Below are 7,250 nucleotides of genomic sequence, written 5' to 3'. Positions count from 1 at the left end.
TGTTCCTGTTTGCTGAGTGTTGTTGACTGTATGTTTGTCCAAAAAAACTTCATGGCTTTCTACAACTGTTGCTCTAAAACAGCAAAATAAAAAAAAATATAAAGTTGAGATCGGAAATGGGGGAATATGTCAAAGTGACAACAACCCGACCAAAGAGCAGACAACAGACTAAGGCCGACAAAGGGTCTTCAATGCTCAGATAATTATATAAAAAATATTTAGAAGGAGGAGTAAATCATTCATGACATTGTCAGACATCATCATAAAACCCATATCAGCAAGACATTATAAAACATCTTGACATTGTAAGACATCATTTATATAAAAACCTGTATAATCATGACATTGTGAGACATCAATATAAAACCTGTATCATCATGACATTGTGAGACATCAATATAAAACCTGTATCATCATGACATTATGAGACATCAATATAAAACCTGTATAATCATGACATTGTGAGACATCAATATAAAAACCTGTATCATCATGACATTGAAAGACATCAATATAAAACCTGTATAATCATGACATTGTGAGACATCAATATAAAACCTGTATCATCATGACATTGTGAGACATCAATATAAAACCTGTATCATCATGACATTGTGAGACATCAATATAAAGACCTGTATCATCATGACATTGTAAGATATCAATATAAAACCTGTATCATCATGACATTGTGAGACATCAATATAAAGACCTGTATCATCATGACATTGTAAGATATCAATATAAAACCTGTATCATCATGACATTGTGAGACATCAATATAAAGACCTGTATCATCATGACATTGTAAGATATCAATATAAAACCTGTATCATCATGACATTGTGAGACATCAATATAAAAACCTGTATCATCATGACATTGTAAGACATCAATATAAAACCTGTATCATCATGACATTGTGAGACATCAATATAAAAACCTGTATCATCATGACATTGTGAGACATCAATATAAAAACCTGTATCATCATGACATTGTAAGACATCAATATAAAACCTGTATCATCATGACATTGAATGACATCAATATAAAACCTGTATCATCATGACATTGAATGACATCAATATAAAAACCTGTATCATCATGACATTGTAACATCATCATGACATTGTAAGACATCAATATAAAACCTATATCATCATGACATTGTGAGACATCATTATAAAACCTGTATCATCATGACATTGTGAGACATCAATATAAAAACCTGTATCATCATGACATTGTAAGACATCAATATAAAAACCTGTATCATCATGACATTGTAACATCATCATGACATTGTAAGACATCAATATAAAACCTGTATCATCATGACATTGTGAGACATCAATATAAAAACCTGTATCATCATGACATTGTGAGACATCAATATAAAACCTGTATCCTCATGACATTGTAAGACATCAATATAAAAACCTGTATCATCATGACATTGTGAGACATCAATATAAAACCTGTATCATCATGACATTGTAAGATATCAATATAAAACCTGTATCATCATGACATTGTGAGACATCAATATAAAAACCTGTATCATCATGACATTGTAAGACATCAATATAAAACCTGTATCATCATGACATTGAATGACATCAATATAAAACCTGTATCATCATGACATTGAATGACATCAATATAAAAACCTGTATCATCATGACATTGTAACATCATCATGACATTGTAAGACATCAATATAAAACCTATATCATCATGACATTGTGAGACATCATTATAAAACCTGTATCATCATGACATTGTGAGACATCAATATAAAAACCTGTATCATCATGACATTGTAAGACATCAATATAAAAACCTGTATCATCATGACATTGTAACATCATCATGACATTGTAAGACATCAATATAAAACCTGTATCATCATGACATTGTGAGACATCAATATAAAAACCTGTATCATCATGACATTGTGAGACATCAATATAAAACCTGTATCCTCATGACATTGTAAGACATCAATATAAAAACCTGTATCATCATGACATTGTGAGACATCAATATAAAACCTGTATCATCATGACATTGTAAGATATCAATATAAAACCTGTATCATCATGACATTGTGAGACATCAATATAAAAACCTGTATCATCATGACATTGTAAGACATCAATATAAAAACCTGTATCATCATGACATTGTGAGACATCAATATAAAACCTGTATCATCATGACATTGTGAGACATCAATATAAAAACCTGTATCATCATGACATTGTAAGACATCAATATAAAACCTGTATCATCATGACATTGTGAGACATCAATATAAAAACCTGTATCATCATGACATTGTAAGACATCAATATAAAACCTGTATCATCTTGACATTGAATGACATCAATATAAAAACCTGTATCATCATGACATTGTGAGACATCAATATAAAACCTGTATCATCTTGACATTGAATGACATCAATATAAAAACCTGTATCATCATGACATTGAAAGACATCAATATAAAAACCCATATCATCCTGACATTGTAATATCATCATGACATTGTAAGACATCAATATAAAACCTATATCATCATGACATTGTGAGACATCAATATAAAACCTGTATCATCATGACATTGAAAGACATCAATACAAAAACCTGTATCATCATGACATTGTGAGACATCAATATAAAACCTGTATCATCATGACATTTTAAGACATCAATATAAAACCTGTATCATCATGACATTGTAAGACATCAATATAAAACCTGTATCATCATGACATTGTAAGACATCAATATAGAAACCCATATCATCTTGACATTGTAATATCATCTTGACATTGTAATATCATCATGACATTGTAATATCATCTTGACATTGTAATATCATCATGACATTGTAATATCATCATGACATTGTAATATCATCATGACATTGTTAGACGTCATTATAAAAAACTATATCATTGTCCACCACAATTGATAGGGCAAACTTTAAGTAAATAGCAACACTGAAGCTTTTAATCTCAGTCGATAAAGTATATCGCATTAATGAATGCTCTTAAGGATTATGTACCCTTATGCTGATTCAATGCTAAACATATGGAAATTTTATAGAAAATCCACAGCCTTTATCCTTGTACTTTGATATTTGGCAATTTAATAGGATTATTGTATGCAGTCCTAGCATTGATTTCCTTAAACAGTAATAATAGAAATAACCAATGCATCAATAATGCCAATACATGCGGTTAAAGGTGAAGAGTTCGGAATCATGTGTTCTGTGTACTATGTCACGGATTAATGTTATGGTACATATAAAACATGGACTGGTTCAGTACTATATATTGGTGATCAGCACCACAATTCCTAAAAGTTTTGCCAAATCCAGCTAAGGTAATCTATGCCTGAGGTAGAAAAGCCTTAGTATTTCAAAAATTCTAAATTTTGTTAACAATTAAGCGGACCTCCTTCGAATACGGTGTATTCTTTATGTTTTTTTTGCATTTTGTGTAGATTAGACACATGTCCATAATTAAATCTGTACCTCGTATAAAGTCCTCTAAGGTTATAGACACATGTCCATAATTAAATCTGTACCTCTTATAAAGTCCTCTAAGGTTTTGTATAGACACATGTCCATAATTAAATCTGTACCTCGTATAAAGTCCTCTAAGGTTTTGTATAGACACATGTTCATAATTAAATCTGTACCTCGTATAAAGTCCTCTAAGGTTATAGACACATGTCCATAATTAAATCTGTACCTCGTATAAAGTCCTCTAAGGTTTTGTATAGACACATGTCCATAATTAAATCTGTACCTCGTATAAAGTCCTCTAAGGTTATAGACACATGTCCATAATTAAATCTGTACCTCGTATAAAGTCCCCTAAGGTTATAGACACATGTCCATAATTAAATCTGTACCTCTTATAAAGTCCTCTAAGGTTTTGTATAGACACATGTCCATAATTAAATCTGTACCTCGTATAAAGTCCTCTAAGGTTTTGAAGTTGCTTCTGTTGTTAAATGGTTGCTTCAGAGACTCGAAACCAAGTCTCGTGTTATTCATGTTAATCTAAATTCTAATATCAATAAAGTCCTTTGAAAACTTTAAATGAAAGTTCATGAAATGCACTTACCTTGTGTGCATCTTCTTGTATAAAATATTAATATAGTATTAATGAATGGGTGTTTTTACAATGGCCCTGTTATATGTCCAAGGTCTGTAATAATGGTCGAGGAAGTCTGTAATGGCCCGAGACAACGCCGAGGGCTATTACAGACATCCGAGGCCATTATTACTGACCGAGGACATATAACAGGGCCATAATAAAAACACCCATTTCTTAATACATTTATTAACCAACTGAACACAAGTGTATGTGTTGCTACTAACTTGATGCACTGTCTTTCTCTTTTAATGACAGTTTAGTTTGAACAAAATAATTTGTACTTTACCATTATAAAACTTTAAATATACCAAATATCCAAGATATTAAGTTGAAAGAGATATGTGTTAAAAACAGGATGAACAGTGATCCCTTTATATGGTTCTTTAATGTTGGTTGCTGGTTACTAAATTAAATAAAATACAAAAAGGTATTATACTCTTTACAACTTAGTTTTATTAACTTTATAAAAAAACCCTAACAGGGCTTAATACAGACAAACTGGGCATTAATACAGGGCCATTACAGAAAAACAGGGCCATTACAGAAAAAACAGGCCCATTACAGAAAAACAGGGCCATTACAGAAAAAAAACAGGGCCATTACAGAAAAACAGGGCCATTACAGAAAATATGTAATTTTTAATAAACAGTCACTTTTGGCAATAATGCACTTAGTTGGTTAATAAAAGTTGGTAATAGTATGATAAATTTGGTACGGATCGTAATCAGTTGAATCGAACGTTGTGTTGATATACTGTTTATACAATCACGTAATGAATCTTGGCCATTTACAAAAACGACTTATCATTTTGTAGATATGAAATCTGTTGAAGAAAAGCTTGGACCAATAGATATGTATCTACAACTATAAATGAATAGGTTATGACGTTATTGATCTAATGATTGCTGTTCACCTAACGTCCAGTGGCAAATATTTCATGCATATTCAGGACGGTAACAAATAACAAAGTAATTCCCCAGATTTATTTTAAAATCCTATGTTAATTTAGACAATGTGCGACGTATTTTATTCTTATCACTTACACGATTCTAAGTTGTCCATCTGCGTCAGACGGAGCGGACCACAGAAAACTGGATGTATTTTTATCTCCATTTTCTGTATGTGTTACTGTACTGTATTCCTGAATTAATAAAGGTTGGTTTAATATCTCTGTTATATCTAGACAGTAGTTATTCTGTGCTTATTTAGATGGAACTTTTGAGGTTAAGTTGTTGTGTCCTAAATCAACTGTACAAGAACATTCATGAAATAGGTTATAAATTTAAACAATGTCAAATAACATTCTGAATGTAAATGATCTATTATGTCATTAAAGAAGAATGTTATAGTATATATTTTGGTTGATTGATTGGTTGTTGGTGTTTAATGCCACTTCCAGTACTATTGGCTATGTAATAGGGGTCAGTTTTGTATTTGTGAGCATAGGTGGATCCAGGGGGGGTTGGGGGGTTGGCTGGGGGACCCGGACATCCCCTTTCGTAGAAAAAATTAGTTGATTATATAGGGAATAACTGAACTGCAGCATGACTAGAACGCCCCACCCCCTTTTAGGTCAGTCAGCGCCCCCTTCCCTTATGAAAAGTTCTATCTGGATCCGCCACTGGTGAGTGTGCAGAGATAACCACTGATCTTCGGAACTACACGGACAATCCAAATTAACTAAAAAATGTGTGGAAAACCTGTCAACTTACAACTTGAGTGTTGACAGGAAAGTAAATGAACAACTTAGACCATTTAGATATCAAGGTCCCTTTAGTACAGAAACAATTTGATCAGACATAAAACATCGTCATCATTTCATTGATTATGCTTTGAATCGCTTTAAACTTGATTTGCTGGACGAAATTATAGATTCACGTAGGCAGTTATGCTCCGCAGTAAAATAAGCAATACATCAATGGCGATAGGGCAATCAGTAGGCTGGCACTTATCAGTAAACATATAAATTAGTAAGAGAGAAATAATAGAAAGGGAATTGTAGCAAGTCTAGGGTTAAGTATGTTTGGTTATATCTCAACCCCTATATTCCTAGCCAATGTAGAATTAACAAACACAGAGTAAATTCAAATTCTTTATCAACTTTGAGCCTTACGGCTCATCAGTATAATCAAGTACATGTACAGTGTATACATATGGCATATTACATACAATATAAACAATATGCATAATAAACAATAGGTGACGTCAGAATTTTCATCAATACAAAAAATATCTTTTATTACAATAAACTGTTTCTTAATTTAAAACAGAAATGTATATACTTTCCTAGTTTACAAAGCTGAGTATACACACAGTAACACTCAGTTTAAAAGAAGTCCGATTCTGATGTCAGAATAGGTAACAAAAGAAACTAATTAGCAAAAATTACAATAAAACAAAAAGGACTACTTGCAGTTACTGACATGCCATTGGAATGTATAATGTTATACAAGTGGTGAGACTTTAGCAATATCCTTTAACTCTACTTTCCGCTATATAGATGACGTTCTTTCACTAAACAATTCAAAATTTGGTGACTATGTGGAACGCATCTATCCCATCGAATTGGAGATAAAGGATACTACAGATACAGTTAAGTCGGCTTCATATCTTGACTTACATCTAGAAATGGACAATAAGGGTCGGTTGAAAACAAAACTTTACGACAAAAGAGATGATTTCAGCTTTCCAATTGTGAACTTTCCATTTCTAAGTAGCAATATTCCAACAGCACCTGCATACAGGGTATATATCTCCCAATTGATACGATATTCCCGTGCTTGCATTTCCTATCATGATTTTCTTGATAGAGGGTTACTGCTCACAAGGAAGCTATTAAACCAAGAGTTCCAAATGGTGAAGTTGAAATCATCCCTTCGTAAATTTTACGGACGCCATCACGAGTTGGTTGACCGTTATGGAATAACCGTTTCACAAATGATATCGGATGTGTTCCTTACGTCGTAACTACAATCCCCTTCCCTTTCATGAATGTGACCTACCGAGTTGGACTATTTACCGGATTTGTGATCACATAAGCAACACGACGGGTGCCACATGTGGAGCAGGA

Source organism: Mytilus galloprovincialis, chromosome 8 (genome assembly GCF_965363235.1).
Source record: "Mytilus galloprovincialis chromosome 8, xbMytGall1.hap1.1, whole genome shotgun sequence".
In the NCBI taxonomy this organism is placed as follows: domain Eukaryota; kingdom Metazoa; phylum Mollusca; class Bivalvia; order Mytilida; family Mytilidae; genus Mytilus; species Mytilus galloprovincialis.
Note: the sequence above shows the minus strand (reverse complement) of the source record.